The 23,628-nt window shown below is 36.4% G+C and overlaps 1 protein-coding gene across 3 annotated transcripts in view; it reads right to left on the bottom strand.

The window, feature by feature from the left end:
* The window catches only part of SYT1 (synaptotagmin 1), a 540,189-nt gene that overhangs the window by 404,106 nt on the left and 112,455 nt on the right, over window positions 1-23,628 (bottom strand). For all 3 annotated transcript variants that reach the window (XM_033431327.2, XM_004271581.3, XM_033431328.2), the window contains one exon: window positions 22,955-23,066. The gene's annotated coding sequence lies outside the window, so the exon portion shown is untranslated. The remainder of the gene's footprint in view (window positions 1-22,954; window positions 23,067-23,628) is intronic.

The raw sequence follows: 23,628 nt of genomic DNA, 5'->3' as shown, positions 1-23,628 counted from the left end.
TCCCTGGGCTTCCCTGGTGGCGCAGTTGTTGGGAGTCCGCCTGCCGATGCAGGGGACGCAGGTTCGTGCCCCGGTCCGGGAGGATCCTGCATGCCGCGGAGCGGCTGGGCCCGTGAGCCATGGCCGCTGAGCCTGCGCGTCCGGAGCCTGTGCTCCGCAACGGGAGAGGCCCGCGTACCGCAAAAAAAAAAAAAAAAAAAAAAAAAAAAAAAAAGGTCTTCCCCAGGGCTTTAATAAAGTTGTAGTAAAACAGAACTTTCAGAAACCCAGCAGAGTTCCCATTCATGCTTTCTTCTTCTTTTTTTTTTTTTTGCGGTGCGCGGGCCTCTCACTGTTGTGGCCTCTCCCATTGCGGAGCACAGGCTCTGGATGCGCAGGCTCAGCGGCCATGGCTCACGGGCCCAGCCGCTCCGCGGCATGTGGGATCTTCCCGGACCGGGACACGAACCCATGTTCCCTGCATCGGCAGGCGGACTCTCAACAACTGCGCCACCAGGGAAGCCCCATGCTTTCTTCTTAATTGGTATCAATATAGTATAGCTTTCACTAAAAAAGAAATGTGTTCTTGCAAGGCTCTCCTATATCTTAGAAGCAACCTTTCCCTTAGGTGGAAATCAGTGCTTAGTCACATTTCCCTAAGCCCAAATCATGGCTGTAGAGGTGATCAAGGGATTCTCTTGAAAGCAGCTGGACTTTGATATAAAACAGAAAAATTATATTCATTGAAAATTACTATTCGTCTATTTTTTTATAGTTTACCGAATGCACTGAGGGAGAGACGCATAAAAGTAACAGCAAAAGCTGACAAAGATCTTCCAATTCTCTTAAAATAAATGACATTAAGGTAGATAGGAGTAAAATTATACCCATAATTTTATCTGTAGACCTCTCTGTAACAATAATGGATGGAGAAAGACCTGGATTATTTGTGAAACTGACAGATGATAAACAGTAAGTTCAGTTCAGAAATTCAGGCAAATTTTTGATTCTAAAAGTGTATAATGTTACATAGTAAAAGAACTCTTTCTTTCTTAACAGAAGAATGTCCATGTAAATTAAGACAACACAAATAACAACACAGTTCATTCAAACAGCAATTAATTTGGGGATTGGTTACATGTTTGGGGCTACTTCTTACTCCTTTTGTTTTTTTCTTTCTGGGGAAACTTGGTAGCAACCGCAGGAATTGTGCACAGAGTCCAAGGAGATTGGGTAAAATCCTCCATTAGGCTTTTCCAGTCTAATCTACTTGGGAGAACCAGCAGATGTAGGTATTTAATAGAAATTAATCTTTTCCTGTTATTCAGTCTTCCAATGCTTCATTCTAATACTGGCTACACTGATGTCCTAAGCTCTGCTGGCAAAATGCTGCTGTAATACAATTTCTTTGCTGCTAGAAATGTAAAGCTCTTGAGATTGTTCTTGCTTACATAGCTGCTTCAGGTGATTACATCTTTACACAGATGTTAATTACTCTTAGGAAAGCTGCCCAAAGTGTCAGGTGTGTAAAATAATCTTGCAGTGGATCCCAAAGAGTGACTTCAGGGCTATTAGATATTATGGATATAATTTCCCACTCTTGTTGAGATCTGAACTCCTCTCTGGTAAATGTAGGGCAGGTGGTAAAACCTTTATAAAGTAACCAGCTAATCATCAGAATGGGTTACTAAAAGAAGTCATACACATTAGCTTTCAGCTCATTCCAAAGTCTGGACCAGCTTCAATGAGACCAAAGACACACAGCTAGCTCGACGTGGGAACTCTTATTAAAACTTTAATCAGTGGGTCTCAGACTTCACTGTGCATTAGACTCCCACTGGGAAATGTTTAAAAATATTAATGTCCAGGCCTCAGTGCAGGCCAATTAATTCAGAATGTCAAGAGCAGAACCCAGGCGTCAGTATTTTTAAAACTCCGCGGGGGATTCTATCGTGCGGCCAAGGTTGAGAATCACTGCCATGGTTGCACCGCCTTGCTGTACTCAGTCTATAGTTTGGTAACATTAGTGCAGCAGTGGCGGGTGGGATGGTCATTTGGAAGAAACAAAACGAGGAGTCTCTGAAGGAAACAAAAGCCCTGCCACACTGGATAGTGATGGGAGCAATCATTTCAAAAATATCAACCACAGAGCAAAGGACTCCCTCCAAACAAAACAAAACTAAACCCAAGAATAATGCAACTTCTAAAGTAAACGTGAAAAGAACTAGAAATAGCAACAGACAGGCCAGGCAGTGACTATCTTACAAAGAGGCAAACTACAAAGATATCCACTCATTCTCACCTCCAAAACGAAGAAACAATAACATAGGAACATCTGTAATATTTTATTGATTGTGGCTGGTGCAATTAAAACGTTAAAGAGCCACCTTAGTGCTTTGTTAATGCTTCAAGATGCAATGAGACTTTAGGTGGTTAAATGCTTACAGTAGATCATTAGTATTTAAAGATCAGGGACAGGTACCTAGGAAAGACTAAATGACACTGGCAGGTTGATTGGAGAGAGTATCTACTCAGGAGGAAATAAATAGAGGGACAACACAGGAAGGGGTTTGATGATTCTAATACGACACTGAGCCCATATTTAAGAAAAACCACATACCTTATTGGGCTATCAAGTTCTGTGTTACTTTATGAGTGAAAAGGAGGATATAACTTTATTTTGCTACCAGTCTACCAGCAATCAGAAAAAACATTACATGATTCTTAAGCATCTGTTGGCTTTATCTTTGTCTTTACCACATGCCTGGTGCTCTGAACATAGCTATAACTGAGGAAAATATTTACTAAATACAAGAATGAAGAAAAGTATCAGCCCATATCTCATGCTGGCTGAACTCAGAGTCTGGCTATTTAAAAGGAAATGTAAATTGAATACAGGATATTGTCTTTTCAAACATAATATTAGACTGAACTATGTGAAACTGCCTGAACTACACATTTATAGGTCAAAATGAGTCAAAGAGCAGTTTTATATGGTTAAAGAATTTGTGGTAACCTAAATGAACACAGTCTGCTTAGTTTGAAAGCTTTTCTTTCCAGAAGCTGGATGCTATGGATGTTCAACTGCTCCTAGAAAAACAAAAGTGGGGTCCCAGTGGAACAGCTGAATTTCTGACCAGGCAAACACATCAGCAAACAATATGTAAAACAGCATTACAGGACCTGATGTCAAAGGCTTCAAATATTCAAGGATGGCTGATTTGATGCATGAAACTGATTTCATTAGGAAAGTGGAAAATGATTATTCTGAAGGGAAAAATATCAAACTGACAGAAAATAAAAGTACAGGTGTTTGAACATTACTGTCCTTCTTTGCAAGACATACCGTGCCCAAAAGATTAAGCAGCTTAGTCAATATTCAAGCACACCTGCTTGTTCTGATAAGAAATATATTTTCCCTATGATTATATGTTCTTTCAGAGTTTGGGGTCCAGGATAATTTAGGTCCAACAGTTTCATATGCTGTTTGAGGAAACAGAGAAATCTAATACAGGCTTTAAGTCATTAGAGAGTGCTATCAGAATGTAAGAGTTGTGAGTTGGTGCACAAGGATTTATTAGCCCAAAGGAGCCATTGTGGGGCTGACACAAAAATGTCAGAGAACAAACATCAGAGTGTGAAGAGGAAACAAACAGAGAATTCTCTCTGCAGTAGTCTTAGCACCACGGATTTTGAGGAAAGGTGCCTAAAAGCGGTTCTTAAGTAAACCAAATAAGAATGCACTAATCTATCTGCTTTCTTCTCACAAGCATCCAACCCAATGGGCATGGTGAGTTTCTAAATATCACCTACACATGGACATCTACAGCTCAGCTACTTTACTTAATGCAATGACATCGGTAAGAAATATGTTTTACAGCACAATTCAGTCACACAATGCAAATATGTAACTGAATACATAACTGTTTCACAAAGCAATACTAAGCCTCACTGCATCTGATGTAACTTACACACTTTTGATTTTTGTCCTATTTTATTCCATTTAAAATGTTTGTCACAAACCACTAATTTGGTTCCATGACCCACTAATAGGTCACCATCCACCATTTAACAGGCACTATTTTAAGTTACATCTTAATAGAACCTCATGCCACTGATAAACTAGAAGTCAGAATAGTCTGGAGAACCATATCTACCTTCAGTTTTTGTCTTTGGAATGATGTTGGGAGGACCCTTTTAAATTACTGCATATAAAGGACATTATTATGTTGAAGAAAGTTCCCTCTATGCCTACTTTCTGCAGGGTTTTTATCATAAATGGGTGTTGAATTTTGTCGAAAGCTTTCTCTGCATCTATTGAGATGATCATATGGTTTTTCTCCTTCAATTTGTTAATATGCTGTATCACGTTGATTGATTTGCGTATATTGAAGAATCCTTGCATTCCTGGAATAAACCCCACTTGATCATGGTGTATGATCCTTTTAATGTGCTGTTGGATTCTGTTTGCTAGTATTTTGTTGAGGATTTTTGCATCTATGTTCATCAGTGATATTGGCCTGTAGTTTTCTTTCTTTGTGACATCCTTGTCTGGTTTTGGTCAGAGGGATGGTGGCCTTGTAGAATGAGTTTGGGAGTGTTCCTCCCTCTGCTATATTTTGGAAGAGTTTGAGAAGGATAGGTGTTAGCTCTTCTCTAAATGTTTGATAGAATTCGCCTGTGAAGCCATCTGGTCCTGGGCTTTTGTTTGTTGGAAGATTTTTAATCACAGTTTCAATTTCAGTGCTTGTGATTGGTCTCTTCATATTTTCTCTTTCTTCCTGATTCAATCTTGGAAGGTTGTGCATTTCTAAGAATTTGTCCATTTCTTCCAGGTTGTCCATTTTATTGGCATAGAGTTGCTTGTAGTAATGTCTTATGATCTTTTGTATTTCTGCAGTGTCAGTTGTTACTTCTCCTTTTTCATTTCTAATTCTATTCGAGTCTTCTTCTTTTTTTTCTTGATGAGTCTGGCTAATGGTTTATCAATTTTGTTTATCTTCTCAAAGAACCAGCTTTTAGTGTTACTGATCTTTGCTATCATTTCCTTCATTTGTTTTTCATTTATTTCTGATCTGATTTTTATGATTTCTTTCCTTCTGCTAACTTTGGGGTTTTTTTGTTCTTCTTTCTCTAATTGCTTTAGGTGCAAGGTTAGGTTGTTTATTCGAGATGTTTCCTGTTTCTTAAGGTAGACTTGTATTGCTGTAAACTTCCCTCTTAGAACTGCTTTTGCTGCATGCCATAGGTTTTGGGTCGTCGTGTCTCCATTGTCATTTGTTTCTAGGTATTTTTTGATTTCCTCTTTGATTTCTTCAGTGATCACTTCGTTATTAAGTAGCGTATTGTTTAGCCTCCATGTGTTTGTATTTTTTACAGATCTTTTCCTGTAATTGATATCTAGTCTCATAGCATTGTGGTCGGAAAAGATACTTGATACAATTTCAGTTTTCTTAAACTTACCAAGGCTTGATTTGTGACCCAAGATATGATCTATCCTGGAGAATGTTCCATGAGCACTTGAGAAAAATGTGTATTCTGTTGTCTTTGGATGGAATGTGCTGGAAAGGTCAATCACCTTGTGCAGAGTCACACGGAACTGGCAGATTCAGGTCCAGACATAACCACTTCTAAAACTTGAATATTCCGTCCATCTGCAGTGACTTTCGGGTGATATTTGCTGTTCGTTGCTCTGGGGCATAGGTAAGAAAGAGCTATTCGTTTCTTTTCCCTGTAAATGAATGTTCCTGACTACAAGGGTGACTTTGAGTTGGGGAAAGGGCAATGGTAAGAACAGAACAATGACCTTGGTGAAGAGCCTGGTCCCTAAGTCTACATTCTGGGGCCCCAAAATTAAGGTTCCAGGAAATAACGGCTCTTCACAAAATGACCCTCACTACAAAATGATCAGCCTTTTCCTCAAACAGTAATCCACAGAGAGCCAAATCAATCTGACACAAACATACTTATCCACAAAACAATTCAGCATGATTTTATAAAATCTATAAAAAGATTCAGTGCTTATGTACAGCTATCAGTTTTATAAACAGCACCCCAAATGATGAGATCAAGAAAACTTGTTAATCTGAGAAAGAGTTCATAGAAAGGGCAAGGATGAATGTCTGAGTTTTTCTAATCACATTTGAAAATCAAAATGTTTCCTCTAGAATTTTCTTGGATAAAAATGTCGGTTTATGATTTTAAATAAATGATGAAAATCTTCTTTCACATAAAATGATTCAAAAGGACTAACTCTGCCTTTCTTCTAATTACACATCATTGAATTTTGCTTTCATCTGTGAAGTCCAGAGAAACAAAATTAATTATCTAGGGGTCCACAATTTAAAAATATCCACATTAATTAACTACAGTGTTTTTGGTGTTAGCTCTAGACCCAAAAGACATGATACTCTACTACTAATTTTCTAAGGAAAAGAAAACATAGGGTTACTATAGAAATAAAGCATTTGAGTTAGATAGAAGGAAGTGTTTCTATAAGATGTAAGGTTCCCTTTTTAGAAGGCCTTTACTAATTTCAAAACTGCCTAGAGTTAGGCAAGAACTACATAACTTCTTGGCGCTTCTTTTTCTTTTTTTTGGCGGTACGCGGGCCTCTCACTGTTGTGGCCTCTCCCATTGCAGAGCACAGGCTCTGGACGCGCAGGCTCAGCGGCCATGGCTCACGGGCCCAGCTGCTCCGCGGCATGTGGGATCTCCCCGGACCGGGGCACGAACCCGTGTCCCCTGCATCGGCAGGCGGACTCTCAACCACTGCGCCACCAGGGAAGCCCTTGGCGTTTCTTTTAATACTATGTTTTCCCTCAAATATTTTTTAATTTGATAATTATTTAAGATCTATTCAAATGGAGTAAATGGAGCACTAAGGGGTAATGTCTCTTCTCATTTTCATGTCATTTTTATTCATAAATTGTTAGGTAAGAAAAATGCTGTTGTTCTGAAGTCAAAGGTAACGTAATACAAAGGGACACATTCGTGAAATTATTGTACCTAAAAGTCAAACACAGATCCTCATAAGACCGCTTTCACATGCTTTGTTTCAATAATTTATCCCTTCACACATTTGTCACAGACGCGCTGTCCCTTGCCATTGGTGTCTGTCTTTGATACCAGTGAGACTGAGTTGCAACATGCAGCCCACGTTTCTCCCAATATTAGTTTGATATAAAAGTTGGATGTATGCTTGAATAGCGAGTACATGTGGCTGTTCCTTTGTGTTTTCCTTCTTTATTACATTTTCAGAATCAAAAGCAGATAAGCTCTTACACCAGCCACTGTTATCAGTATCAAGTAGACATACACAAAAGATATGTGAACAAAATGAAATTTGACATGTCAATAAGAGACAGACTATTGTAGGGAAGTACCAGATAATTAAATTTAAGAAAGAACCTAAATTTTGGACTTCTCACAACACAGTGTGATATGGCAGACAGAGATAAGAGTTTGTACTTAAAAACTCATGTAGATATCAACTCACATTGTTTTTTTCTGTAATAGAACAAATAGAACAAAGTAACTGTAAGGAAGGACACTGTAAACTAGATATACATGATTTAAATGCCAATGGGTGGCTTGGATTACTTTTTGACATCAGAAAGAAAGAAAAAAAAACCCTGCAATAATAGGAAATTGTGGCAAGTATATTTTATCACGTTGCTTATTTAATACTTATCTCCCAATCAGAGATTATGACCTTTTTGAGGACAGTGGTCTCTTTTATTTGCCTCTGCCAGGGTACTTGGCATATGGGAGATTCTCAGTAAACAAATGAACAGTTAATACCCATAAACCCTACTCATAGAGGCGGCAGGTGAGGCAACACTCACAGGCCGCATAACACTGTCACGTACACAAGCGCATGTTCAAATACTAGCAGAGACCCTCTACTAAGGGTGCGCAAACACAGAAACTTACTTTCTGGAATTCAGTTGCTTCCATTCTCCTGTAAATTTTCTAAGTCTCTTCCCAGTATTTCTGATTGTCCCATTTCTGATTCTTTAACAGATCTGTATATCCCCCCTCTTAGGCTGATTTAATCTCTCTTTTGCCTACTGATTTCATTAATTTTCCAGCACAGTCTCTGAATCAGATATGTTTACATCTGAGCTCTATTTTTTTTTTCTCAGAAAACTTTCTTTCCCTGGGTCTCATTTATCCTAGACACATCCTGTTCTCCTTCCTGTTTATTTCACTTCACACACTACCTATAATCTCCAACTAGGCTGTGGAACACTCAAATGCATTAATCACATCTTATTCATCCGAAAAATTCTAATATCGAATTCATTTACTGTCACTTAGCAAAGGCAATTCAAATAATCCTTGTGATATTAGCTATTCTTCCTCGCTATATTCCAATTTATATCTTTTAGACCTGTAAGCCCAGAAATATAGGTACATTTTTTCCCCAGGAAATTTTTCATTTATATCTTGGTTCATAGGCAGATGATTAATTTCAAAGTTATAAAAACATAGTATAAAATTGTAGGCCACTGTTAAGACATTTCATTTCCAAATTAAGAGGCACTGGAGCACATAGGTTAAGAGCCTACAAGTATAAACATGAATATGCACATAAATGATTACAACCGTATGAAAAAGTTTCACGATTGGTTCCTCTTGCATTTAGTGCCCACTTTAACCAACTACTATGTCTAAGAAAACACAGTCATGTACTTTTATTCATCCTATATTTTGAAGTAGAAAATGTGGATTAAAAGGAAAAAAGTCTCTCAAAGAAAGAAGGAGGTCAGCTAAGTCATAGGCACTAATAGAACAGTGAGTTAAGAATGATTTCTAGATGTAATTTATTTTCCTAATCAGGGGGAAAAAAAAAAAACTTCCAACAAATGTCACTCAAAAAAAAAATCTTCTCAGGAATCACAGAATATAAGTGTTATATGTTTTCTTAAAGATCATATAGGCCCGTTATTTTCAAAGTATCCTCATTTACAGATGCACAAATGAATCTTGACCGAGTATGTACCTCATAGCACGTGCTGTCATAGGTGCTGAGAGCCCATGGAGAAGAAAGCAGACGTCCTTGACCTAATTAAGGGTGGGGAAGAAACATCTTATAGGTCCAAGCAAAAATATATACAATGTTCAGTTAGGGATAACTTCTGTGCATTAAAAGCAGTTATTTAAATATGTATTAAATATGGAGGGACTTGGTACAGGTATGGCTGCTCTCAGTAAAGTGGTCAAGGTAAGAGGCTCTAAGAAAATGACATTCTCATCCAAATAATGAGAACTGATTGGCCCCGTAAAGATCTAAGGGAGGTGATTTCCAGGTAGAATGGGCAGGGCAAGAGCAAAAGCCCAGAGATGAGACAGTCATGGTTCATGAAAGTAAAATGGCTGTTATCCAGATCTGCTGAATTTAAGTCCACAATAAATATATGTAAGATTATGATATTTTAGGCTGTGGTTTTCCCTAAGCTAACAAGAAACATGAAGTTACTGGAAATCATGGTGTGTGTGTGTGTGTGTGTGTGTGTATGTGTGTGTGTGTAATTCTCATCTGTGATGAGAGATAATCTTCATTACAGCCAGCTTAAGTTTGTTGGGTTATGGTTTTCTTTCACTTCCAGAAGCAACTAATTTGTAGGTGATACTCTAGATTTCATTCTTCCAGTGGCCATTTAAAAAAGGGTATTGTAGAGAGAGGGTGAAATATTTTGAGTGTACAGTGATATATTTTTGGTGACATCATTTGTCCTGATTTTAAAGCCAATGTCTCCTGTAGTAGACATGGATGGTTACCTTCCTTAGACAGCCTAGCTTTTTTAAAATTAATGATGGAATCTTGGTTATAAGAAATGACACATTTGTCTTATCAATTTAGATAATACTATTTCCTTTTGCAAGGGGTGGGCATTTGATATTGCTCTGGACAAGAGACATGGGGGAATCTGTTGGTAATTTTCTGGAAAAAATTTTGCTCCCCAATCAGAAGAGAGAGCTAACTTTTTGGCTGCACACTCTTCTTTCCTTTACCCTGCTTTCTCTGTTGCCACTTGAAGACATGATGCTTGGATGGCTGCACTGACACTGCATACCTGGCGGCCAGGCCAAGAGACTCTCATAGAGGCTGACCCAGGGTTTTTACAACAATTATCTGCTGAGTTATCTAACTCTGAAGTTAAACTTAATAAACAGACATGGTAAAGTGACAAAACAAATGTCAGTAATATTTATTTTTAAGCAGCTTCTGGTAAGGTGTTCTTTAATTTGCTGCTGAGAGCATCCTAGTTAATACAAATCTTCTTTTGATATTTCCATCCCAGTCATTTCTCCCGGGGCCCAGCCTCCTGCACCTGAGCCTTTTTGTCATCCCTTGAAAGTCCAATGAGAATCTCAAACCTACTATGTAAAAAATAAAACTCTATTTATCCTCCCTTATTGGATCCTGTTTTGGATCATCCCCATCATTGTGAATGACTTTACCAAGCTGTTGAAGGCAAAAATCTAGGATAATTCTTAACTTTTTTCCTCTTATTCTCCATAACCAATCTATCAACAGGTCATATAAGTTCTACTTTGAAAATATGTCTCAAGTCTTTTTACTTTTCCCCTTTATACTTCCATGAGCCTAATCAAAGCTACTAACCCTCTGATAGCTTTCTCACCTGCACTGCTGCAATAACTTACTTCTGGTCTTTCTGCCTGTACTTTTGACACCTAAATATATATTCTCCACAGAAATAAGAATGAATTTCTAGAATAGTCAATCATTGCATGGCATTTTCCCACTGAACACCCTCCAACGGTTTTCCATTACACTTGGCATAAAATCCAAACTCCCTGCCATTTCCCACAAGGCCCTGCGTGACCAGGTTTCCACCTAACTCTTCAACTTTATCACCAAGCACATCCCTTCTCTCACCCTTCATTGGCCTCCTAGTTATTTTGTTTCCTTGTTCCTTCTACCTTCTCTTTTCCAGGAGACGTTGTCAAGACTCTCTCCCTTGCATCCTTTGGGGTTCTACATAAAGTCGTCTTCTCAGTGAGGCCATCTCTGAACAACCTATGTACATTTCACCACCACATACATGTTACATTCATATTTCCTCCTTAACACGTCACTAACATGTTTTACATTTTAGGTATATATCTTGTTTGTCGTCTGTTTCCCCAGTAGAACGTAAGCTCCCCGAGGGCAGGAGTTTGGTTTATTTTGCTCACTGATACATTCCCCAGTACCAGGTATAATGCTTGACACCTTGTAGATGTTCAAGAAATACTTGTTGGATAAGTTAATTGATAAGTGACTGATTGAATGGGGGATGGTAACTAGTCTGACTTCTCGACCACATAGGATAGTACTCAGAACAGTAAACTTTGGTTGAATAAATGAACAGTTTGTAATAGAAGGTGAAACATCCCTCCACAGTTCCATTACCTCTTTCACCTGGCATGATAGCTCATGGGCTGGCTCCTGTTGAGGATTTTTGCATCTCTGTTCATGAGAGATATTGGTCTGCAATATTCTTTTCTTGTAATGTCTTTCTAGTTTTGGTATTAGGGTAACGTGGGCCTCAGAATGAGTTAGGAAGAGATTTTAGAGAATTGGTATAATTTCTCTCTTAAATGTTTGGTAAAATACACTAGTGAACCCACGTGGGCCTGGTATATACTGGCTTTTTAGGGTCCATTTTATAAACCCCTAATGCAAAGTGAATATTAAACAGTAATTAGGTATGCAGAGTACTATAGGCTCTGGTAAAGTTTTATATCCCATTAAAGGCCAGTAGCAGGGGCAGGTCATGTATAGTCCTAGGGGTTCTAGTAAGGACCTTATATACTTGTCCAGGATAAGGATATAACTAAATGATATAATAAGAAGTGAGTAAAACAATGAGCCCATAATCCTTCATCTAGCCTGAAAAATCTGTGTTTCCTGATTTTTTTTTTTTAATATCTTAAAGAATCCAGTGTTCTGGGCATAGCCTAAGAAGTTCTTTAACCAACATGTGATCTCATGATTCCATCAGCCTCAGATCCCTCCTCCTATGTGACAGATATATCTTTCTGTCCAGAAAAAAAGAGTACTATTTAAAATAAAAATATAATTTATGAATGCCTATTTTGCTTGAAAAGGGCACAAACTCATTAAAAGAAACATCTCAGGTCAAAGGAAGCACAGAAAGTCATTCTGAGTATCTTAGGGTTGTAGACTTAGTGCTTTTGAAAAATGTAAATAAATATATTCACAAAAGCAAGAAAAAGAAAGAAAGAAAGAAGGAAGGAAAGAAGGAAGGAAGGAAGGAAGGAAAGAAAGGAAGGAAGGAAGGAAGGAAGGAAGGAAGGAAGGAAGGAAGGAAGAAACATACATTTCAGAAAGTCTGCCTTCACATTTGCCATGATCATGTGATTTTAAAGCCAATGTCTCCTGTAGCAGACATGGATGGTGTCTGCCTTCCCAGTGTTCTTTGAGGAATGCTTCCTGGTGCACAAACTGGCTCTAAAGACAGACCCCAAAATGTGTTAACAAAATACTTTGAAGAGCAGCAGCATTTCTGAAATCCAAGGTGACCACAGTGAAGGACGACATTCATTTGAATATAAATTTCAGTACATGAGCTTTTTTGAAAAAAAGAAGTTTTGTTATTTCATGATCACACTTTATAAAATTTTAGTATTTATTCATTCTGCATTGTGGTTTTTTTTGAAAGGAGAAATATCAGAAACACTGAGGCAGTTTTCCATCTATATTCAGAGACTGATAATGCTGATGGCATTTTTGGAAAAAAGAAAGCTATGTATTTAATCCTTCATGTGTGTATGGAAAACATGAAGGAAAAACCACTCATCACAGTCCAGAATCTTATTATAAAGAGACATATGAACAAATATATATTCAGTTTCGTGAACTAAATTTCTGCATTCATACCAAGCAAGTGGATGATTTATATTCCACAAGCTAAAAAATGTAGTTTCAGGATATGAATAGAAAGCCTTTCTTACTGTGGAAGAGTGATTTTTCCCTTTTAGAAGAAATCTGAATTTCACTATATATAAAAAAGAACTGTAAGTATTAGAAACCTAATAACTTTTACTCTTCATAGAACTGTTAATTAATACAATTAAATTTTAATTTCTGAACAATAAATAACAGGCAGAGGCAATTTTTAGTCATTACAATGTGTTAGCTGAAACTTTGCAAAAATTGTTGTAACCATGTAGTTAACTATTTGTTTCATTTTTTAAAAAAAGAAGAAAAACTATAAACGTAAAAAATTTTTGGAAAAATAGATTTATTTAAACTGTCATATGTTCTAAAGTATCAAAGATCTACAAACTAAATGGTGTATTAGAGATACACAAAAAGAAACTGGAATAAATGATAGCAATATAAATTCAACTTTATGGGAAAAACAAAGATTTTTTATAAGGTCAGATGTATGCATATAAATCATCTTCCCTATTCACCAGAGACATTTCTTTCAGTATAAAAACACAAACTGGGCTTCCCTGGTGGCACAGTGGTTACGAATCCGCCTGCCAATGCAGGGGACACGGGTTCGAGCCCTGGTCCGGGAAGATCCCACATGCCGCGGAGCAACTAAGCCTGTGCACCACAACTACTGAGCCTGCGCTCTAGAGCCCACGAGCCACAACTACTGAAGCCCACGCGCCTAGAGCCCAAGCTCCGCAACAAGAGAGGCCACCGCAATCAGAAACCGGCGCACCGCAATGAAGCGTAGCCCTCACTCGCCGCAACTAAAGAAAGCCACGCTGGCTCAGCAACAAAGACCCAATGCAGCCAAAAATAAATAATAAATAAATTAATTAATTAAAAAAAATAAAATAAAAACACAAACTTAGATTTTTGGTTTGAAAATTCTTGCCTGTATAGAAGAAACTGGTGGGAAAACACTACCCTGCCCATTCACAACATAATGCAATCAGAGAAGATTAAATAAGTATAAGACAGTAGTCCATGTGAAAAGCAGGCAAGAGTCCATACAATTTTTAAAGTTTTATGTAATTTTTCCTCCCTTTGTGTTCTTTTAAATTTTCTCCTTCCCCCAAATGTGTTTTTATAAAGAAAAGAACGAGGGTGTCGGTAAGTAAAAATAGATTAATGTAAATTTTCCTAACCACAGAGAATTTCTATTGGATGAACACTTTTTGAAATTATTTCCTTTGTTGATTTCAGTAGATTCTGTAAGACATTTTGCATCCAAAATAAACTTGAAGCATAATGACCATAAATCAGTTTATAAGCCTTATTCAAGGGTCTAAATTATAAAACTAAATTATAAAACAACTTCCTTACATTTATACTCAGAAGTAAAACAGCAGTACATAAAAACCTCCAATATTTTTAGAATTAAAGGTTCTAAAACAACATAAAGAATTTATTATCTGTCCTCCCCACCTGGAATGTTCCCATTTTATGAAGGGGGTTTGTGAGGGATGGTGAGCGGATGACTCTATCTCTGTAGGAGCACTTCCTTGAATACCATCACAGAATGATCATTTCTCCTTCTATACAACATCAAAACCACCACGAAACCCAAACGATTAATCTGGTCATTCTCTGGACTTGGCTGCCATCTTGACAGGAGTTATTTTGGAAACGGATTTTTTTTTTGTGGGGGGAAGATTATGTTTTTGGACTCTCCTGTTGCTCATTCAATGTAATAACAAAGTCATAAAATAACTTATCGCCTAGAAAATTGCAATGTTGTGCTTCTACTTCAGGAAACCTTTGGGTTGATTACCCTAAGCCTTCCAAATACAGTGTCAAAACTTATCTATCAATATACATATACGAGAATTGGGAAGTGTTATAAACATGTATTTCTTTACTGTCAGGCAGAACTGTATAAAATTTTTCACAAAAGACAAATTTCTGTCTTTTCAATAAATTCAAGAACAGAATTTCAACATTCTCTTCTGTAGAACATCACATCATCTCATCTGCTATTCTTTCCGACAATTTAAACACATTTCTCCCTTTTGGGCCTCAGTGTCTGACCTTTCTTGTAATGGTCTATATTTACTTTAAATCCACATCTGATGCTTCTCTTTTTCTCATTTTAACATCTTGAAATTTCTTTAGTCTTTTCTGACAAGGTGATGTCTCAAACCTTAAATAATTTTAGTTTTCTTGCTGTTTCTCAATTTCTTTTAATTCTTTTACTTTTAAATATATTTTATTGAAGTATAGTTGATTTACAATGTTGTGTTAGTTTCTGCTGTACAGCAAAGTGATTCAGTTATGCATATATATTATTTTTCATATTCTTTTCCATTATGGTTTATTACAGCATAATGAATACAGTTCCCTCTGTTAAATCTTTTTTTTTTAAATTTTTATTAGATCAGAGTTGATTTATACTGTTGTGTTAGTTTCAGGTGTACAGAAAAATGAATCAGTTATACATATAGATATATCCATTCTTTCTTAGATTCTTTTCCCATATATGCCATTACAGAGTATTGAGTAGAGTTCCCTGTGCTATACAGTAGGTCCTTATTAGTTATCTGTTTTATATGTAGTAGTGTGTATATGTCAGTCCTTGTATTAGTTCTTGATGCTGTGTTTCAATTATGGATCTAAATTAGAACTAGGCTCTCTAATACAGTGATCTGTCCAGCATTATTCTTATGTTTCTATTTGAATATCTTAGAATAATGCTGGTTTTTAATAGTAGCATATTGCCAGCTCTTCAGCTGTTTTAAACCAAAAACTCCATCTAATTTTCTACATATTTGATAGCAAATTTTAATTCGCCTTTGTAGTATGTTCCTTTCATGAATGTTTTAATACTTTCCTATTAAATTCATCCTTTATGTTTCCTAATTTCTGATCATCATAATAAATAAACACATTAGCTTCAAGAATTAAACAGAATGAGAATGTTTATATGTCATTGTATGGCTAGGATGCTCTGAGTTTTTAATTATCTTAGTAAATTCTGTCCAGGGCATAGAAAACATCACAGGCACAAGAAGGGGTATAATTGATTTGTGAATGTTTTATCTAATTTAAGGGGTAGATAAGTTACTAATGCAAATTTCTTTGTCTTAGTATTTGGTCTGTCTCTAGTTCTTAAGGCTTTCCTGGGTAAAAACACACTCTTGCTAAACCACTCAGTCATTAGGTCTGTTCCTATGCTAGTTCCTAGTGCCCTTCCATCTTCTTCACAGAATCACTTTATTACATGAAGAAGTTGTTAATTAATGATCATAAGCTGTCTGGCAAGAACTTACTCCAATTACCCCTACAGTCTTTTTTATCTCTAGCTCAGCTATCCTATAATTACTAAGTGTGCTTGGCACAAAGATGGTTTATAGGTTTAACTATTGATTATTTATAGATCTCTCACACTATTACAGAATAGCTGAGCAAGATAAGCATTTACAGGTGTACACATTTAAATGTCTGGATGTGCATTTTGAAATGCAATAGTTTACATTTAATGATGGGTCAAGAATGATAACAATGATTTTAGGAGAACATAAAGATTTTACATTTGAAGTTCCTGTTCAGAAGAATGGCAATGTTACAGACTAGCTAACTGAAGAAGTAAATGATCAGGACAGTGCAGTTTCTGTATTTTAGGCCACTTAACTATCTATCAAAAAGGCACCTCTCTTATGCTATTAAAATTTCAACCTTTTGACACATAAAGATATGTCAGCAATGAACTTGGTCTGTAACAATACGCTATTGATGATGTTTTTTTTAAAAATTATTATTTATTTATTTATTATTTATTTTTGTCTGCGTTGGGTCTTGGTTGCTATGTGCAGGCTTTCTCTGGTTGCCATGAGCAGTGGCTACTCTTCGTTGTGGTGCGCGGGCTTCTCATTGCAGTGGCTTCTCTTGTTGTGGAGCATGGGCTCTAGACATGCGGACTTCAGTAGCTGTGGCACACAGACTCAGTAGTTGTGGCTCACGGGCTCTAGAGTGCAGGCTCAGTAGTTGCGGCACATGGACTTAGTTGCTCCACGGCATGTGGGATCTTCCCAGACCAGGGCTCGAACCTGTGTCCCCTGCGTTGGCAGGCGGATTCTCAACCACTGCACCACCAGGGAAGCCCAGGGATGTCTTTTTAGTTTAGAATCCTAGAATAACCAAGTTTTCAAGGCTGAAAACCAGGGTTTCACCAAAATGCAGATAATATATATTTTGTTACTCAAAATTATTTATGAGTGGTGAACTTCTTTAATCATTTTCTGAAAAAGTACATTGATTTTGCTGTCATTATTGAAAAATAATGACAGCAAAATCAATTCGTAGTTTATATAAATATGGAATATAAATATGGAACTTGCTAGTTATTTCCCTTCAGCACATGAAATTTTTTGCACTGTCATCTTGTCTATTGTAGTTGATGAGATATCCATTATTTTTTCCTTGCTCCTTTATATGTTGTTTGTTCTAATTGATTTTTAAGATCTTGTATTATCTTTGGAGTTCTGTGGCTTTGTTAAAATGTTTATGTTTGAATTTGTTTTTCTTTATCTGGTTTGTGGCTGGGAATGATTTTCTATATGGTATTAATGACTTTCTTCAAATATGGAAAATTCTCAGCTATTATCTTGTAACTAACCATCTAGAATTCCTAATAGATATTGGTGTGCTTTCTCATTTTATTCCTCTATGTCTCTTAAGTTTTCCATCTCTTAACATTCTGTGCTCATTCTAGAAAATTTCTTCAGATGTAATTCACAGCCCATTAATATCATCTTAGGTCATTTCTCTTCATCCTAAAAGTTTTCATTAAATTTTTTAATTTGAAAACTATATTTTTCTTTTCTATGAGTACTTGGTTCTTTTTCAGATCTGCTAATCTGTTTTCATAGCGTCTTACTGTTGGTTTCTATTTCTTCCTTCTTTACTTTTATAATTTTTTAAATGATTAGTTTATGCTTTTTTTCATATTGTTAAGCTATCTCAAAACTTTAGGATTTGAATGCTCTTGCTTATGGTGCCTCACTATGCTTTGCTATGTTGGATAATTCTCATGCGTGGTTTTATCATTATTCATTTAATTGTAAACTCATTTTAGTTTTTTTTTTTTTCTTAAAGAGTCCTGTGTGTCCTGGTTCAGACATGTTTCCATACAGAATTGTAGGTTCCCATTAGTTTATATAAATTACATTTGGAGGATTCATGCACTGTGAATAATATACATTCAAGCCCCGTACTGACATATGCCAAAGCCTGGTGTTTTGATTTGTCACAGTAGAACTATTTTTTTCCCTGTATTTCATCTAGGTTCCTAGGCAGATAAGCTCTAGTCACTTCCCTGGATCAGTGGGTGCAATCTTCTTGCTGCTTCATCAAGAAGGAAGCAGCTCTTCGCCGATCCTGAATTTATGTGAGAATTTCAGTTCCAGATCTCGAACCTGCTTAGACCCAAGTCCTGTAGTCGTTAGAGACTTGATAAAGGACCGACCTCTCCCTACTCAGTCATGACATCAGCTCTTCGTCTTTCTACTCTGCCTTCGAGCTCTCTTTCTTTTCTGACGCTTGAGGATTTTCAGGGTTTTAATGTGTTGTTGATCTACATATTTAGAAATATTTATAGTGATAATACTATAGATATGTATGTATGAACAAGAGGTGGTAAATGCTTCATCTCAGATATGAAACGAATTAGTAATCAGTGATTAACCTAGATGCATACAGTGAAATGAGACAATGCTTCACATAGTTCTGTGTGAATTTCACAATGTTAGGAAAAGGATAGCTTTCCGGAGTTCATTACTATTGCACCTGAAAGAATTTTATGTCCTTCAACATATCCCCTTGTGACCTCACATTCTTACTGGGTTTTGAAAATATCCTTTCATCTATTTTATACATTTCCTTCTGGTTCAGTTTTTCTAGAAGATTCTATGAAGTTCTCTTCAATGTTCCTGTGAACTGTATTATTCTCCTGGGTATATATGTTTAAGATATGTTTAGCTGCACATTGCTTAGGGGGTTTAATGTATGGCAAAGTGAAGATTCTTTAAATGCCTTAAAATTGGCAAAAATATTTTCAAATAAAAAAGATAATCAACCCTAAATAAACTAATGAGAGCAACACAACTTTTGCTTTTATTAAATTACAATAAAAAGTATTAACTTCTCCATAAAACATTTTTAAACTGAAATAAGTATCAGCATAAGCAAATATAAAAATCATTTTTATCATTAAATTAGAGTGGTTCTACTCTCATTAAATATTTCATTTTAATGTTATTAGTTTATTTTTAAGTGATAATAAGTGTAAAGAAAATTGTTAAGAATGAATGTCCAACTTCTGTAACTTTTTCAGGCTATTGGTTTATCTCTTCTTAAATAGCATCATTCTCACAAATTGCTATGTATTCTTTTCTTATCATCTATTTCCTGAATTACATCCAATATCTTCAAGTAGGTAATTTTCCTTCCTATTACCACAATGAATTCTCGAAAGTCTATTCTTTTATATTGACTAGATACACACAAACCTTATTGAATTTAAAAGTGGCTAGTCCAATTTCATCCATAGTGAAGTTACTTTGCCAGATAGAACAACAGAGCAAAAGATTTATTCTGATGTGTCCCAGAACAGGACACTTAGTCACTGGGAAATGTAATTAAGAAAAATCTCAGGATCAGAAATGATGCCTTTGGTGGCCTGGGTTGTGGGGTATTAGATTCCATAATGGCCACAGTGTAGCCACCGTGGCATTACTTAGGCCTAGCTTTATGGATTAGATTTCTCAGGCAATATAGCTTTATCTAATATGCAAATTTATACATTTCATTTAAGGAGGTATAAAGACTAAAAAGAGTTAAAGTAAGTGGACCAGATTGATTTTAGTGCATAACTGACAACAGTAAGAATCAGTGAGATTAAAAAGAGTAGGATCATTGACTGGAAACAACTTGGAGGAAAAAAATGCAGAGAAGGATATGATTAGAGTTACTCTTTTTTTCTTAGAGAGCTCTTTTTTTCTTTTTTTACAAATCATATAATTTGACTATAATTTTGTGGATTAAAAAAAATTGAATGTGGGGCTTCCCTGGTGGTGCAGTGGTTGAGAATCTGCCTGCTAATGCAGGGGACACGGGCTCGAGCCCTGGTCTGGGAAGATCCCACATGCCATGGAGCAACTAGGCCCATGAGCCACAACTACTAAGCCTGCATGTCTGGAGCCTGTGCTCCGCAACAAGAGAGGCCGCGATAGTGAGAGGCCCGCGCACCGTGATGAAGAGTGGTCCCCGCTTGACACAACTAGAGAAAGCCCTCGCACAGGAACGAAGACCCAACACAGCAAAAATAAATTAATTAATAAACTCCTACCCCCAACATGTTTAAAAAAAAAATTGAATGTGCATCTAACATCATTTATAACATCGTTTCTGTGTGAAAACATTTTGAGTTCTAAATATTTAACTTATAAATTAAACTTTTGAAATACAATCCAATTGAAATTAGTGCCTGCCTGTATTGTAAATGTGATTTTTAAAACCAGTTGAAAACCAAGAATATTTTTATTTATAAAAAGATTCGTATGAATTTGGAAGACAATTATTCCAACTATTTTAGGACACTTTTATAAAGTAAGTACACCTGAAAACCTAAAGATTTTGAGCATTTTCCCCTTTTAGACCCTTGTCTCAGTGGATTCTACAAGATAGGAAGCAAGAATTAATTTTATGGGTCAGTCTCTGCAGTTTTCCTACTAAATCTAATGTTACTTTTTGCTCTCATTCAGTGCCAGAGGTAATCACAATATTCTGTCGTTTTCATGGTTCAGAAGAAAGTTCTTTGTCCCTTCTAACTTAAATGTATACTTCAGAGTTTGACATGTTAAGTTGGCAAACTGTCTGACATTTTTGCATTAAAAATAAAGCTATGAGGAAATTCCCTTACTAAAATTAGATAAAAGAAAAATATTCACTTATGAATAAATGGGGTACCCTTAGCCAAAAGGTTTTACTTAGTTGTACCAATAAATTACCTTTTGAAAGTTTGACACCCACAGGACTTGTATGAGTAGAAACCATAACAGAAGTACAGGCTGGAATTCTTAAAGAAGTGATGCTTATTAGACATCTAATATTGAAAGAATGACTTGATATTTAGAAAGTTTTGTAAAACTAAAGATTTAAATGTGAAAATAATTGTAGAAATTATGAATTTAATACCCTTTACTATGAGATCATTTATTATTTGGCAACTTTGGGAAACTTTTCAATTGATAGACATTCATACCCTTAACATCTTTAACATTTAATTTTTAATTTCAAAATATTTATGACTCAAATGAAAGGGGAAAGAAACAGTCTAAAGTCCTTTGTACACTCCTAGGAAATAAAAATATGTAGGGAAAAAGTCAAAATCCTAATTTATTTTCAATATTTTTATATTAATTATATGTCTATAGCTTTAAAATGTTTTCCACTTGGCTGTTTCCTTGCTGTCATATTATAGAGTAGTGGTTTTTAAACTTTGGAGTGCATTGGGATGATCTGATATACATATTTAAAATGCTGGTTCTAAAGCCCATTCACAAAGATTCTGATTAAGTACATCTGGCATGGAACCCAGGAATAGATATTTCCTTAGGTTGGCTTCAGGTTACATTTTGAGATGTTTCTCAAAATATTTGCAGAGTAGAAGATGAAACTGTTTCTAACATACAAAGTAGAAGAGTATAAAATGGGAATATTTTAAGAACTGTACGGGAAGAACCACACTGTCAGATCATCAGCTGTGCCTTTCATTATAAAATGATTGAAATAACCATTATATATTAGCACTGACAATTACTGCCTAAGAAAGAAACTTTTGATTCTAGGTAATATGCACTTCAGAACCACTTCATTGGTTTTAATAATCTATGTAAGGAAATTATAAAAATTAGCAAAGAACATGTTTCAGCAATAACAACTGCGATCCTGTAAAATCATACTGTATCAGAGATAAGAGGAACTTCCAGCATTCAAATGGTTCATTCCCCAAAGGTGAAGAACTGTGTTACAACACAAGCCTACTGGACAGATTTATTTAATAAGATGGTGAATTTATAGGAGTGTATAGTTGGTTTATTTCTGTATGATTTTAGGATCAGAGACCTATTGTAGCCAACTTCCTCAGGAAGAAACTAATATACAAATAGCAGAATAAAGTTCAAGACACGGCCTCATACTATAACATCATTTCTCCTATATACAATGAGAATCATGTGAAAGATGATTCTTCAGAAATCCAAAACTTCAGTAACATGAGACTCCCAATAATGATTAGTGAGATAATTTAATCACCTCCAATTTACTTCAGAGAATTGTGGTTATGCCGAGTGAAAGGGTGTTAGAAATGACAGACCAAAGAAGCAATTTGATTGGTTAATGAAGAGTCTAAGAATGATAATTGAATTTGATGGAATTCATTAGTTGGGACATTCAAGCAGATACTTTACAACCTCGATTATGTACTCTAACATAGGTAATAGTCACAATGTGATATATGTACTTCATTGTTGAATTAGGCATATAGGAAACAGTAAGGCATAGTATGGCACAAAGAAACATCAGCCTGAGACAAATCTGCCTCCACTCCCACCCCTTACCCAATATTGTTGCTGAAATATCATCCGTACAGCAGGGCACAAAAGCACAGAGGCAGATGCTATGGCATATTCTTTTAGAATGCAAGGCTGCTCAAGATCAGCTACAGATAATGAACCATGACAACTTTGGATTTGATGAAGTACAAAACGAGAGTGGGAGAAAGCAAAATGTTATATAAGTGGCCAGTGCCCCATCAACTAAACTAGCACGTCAAGGGCGTTAATACTAGTAATACTTTCAAAAGACATGACAAATACTAAACATTCTTTTGAAGTAAGAGATACAGTCCTCCAATTTTCCGCACAAATGCATTCTTCTTCCACATATCACAAGTTCATCAACAAAACATATCAGAGTTTCTGTTTTTTTTCCACGTACCTTAGTTAGTTGCAGTGAAATTTCCAGGAATGAAGCAATAGGCAGGTGAATGGTCTCCAATTCAAAGCCAGGCGTTTGTCAAGCTCTTGCTAGTTCTTGTTTTCCTGGTTTCCTTTGAGAGAAAGAGGAGAATGGAAAAAATTCATAAAAATGCTGGCCTGCAACTCTGCACCCGCCTTTGCTACTGAGTGTGTATATAGACTTTTGCTGATGTGGCCCATTCATTATTCACAGCCAGCTCTAGCTTCCTCATTTCCTGGTTGCACTACATGCTCCAGGCTAAGAACCAAGAGGTATGAATCATGTGGACATAAAGAAAAATCTAGAAGAAGAAATGTTTCAAGAAAGCAACTTTTTTCCTATTTCTTCTGACATAGCCTGTTCTACGGCATTGCTCCGTAGAGGAGAAAGAGCGTGTGCCGCCACAGAAGGCACCCAGTGGAATTACCACCCGGGGGGATTATCTCTAAGCAATTCATGCTTTGTTTTGCTAACAAGACTCCTTGTTTAGGATACTGGAGTGCTGTCCTTCTCTGGCAGTGTTCTCCCATATTTTAGAATTATTGAAAAGCTAACTGAGTCTATTTTGATTTGTGAACCTCTTTGCAAGCAACAGCAGCTGCAGCCGTGCTAATAAAAAAGAAAGGCATTGTATGTACCTAGGAAGGACATTG

This window comes from Orcinus orca, chromosome 11 (genome assembly GCF_937001465.1).
Source record: "Orcinus orca chromosome 11, mOrcOrc1.1, whole genome shotgun sequence".
NCBI lineage: Eukaryota > Metazoa > Chordata > Mammalia > Artiodactyla > Delphinidae > Orcinus > Orcinus orca.
This window is presented reverse-complemented; position numbering and strand designations above follow the sequence as displayed.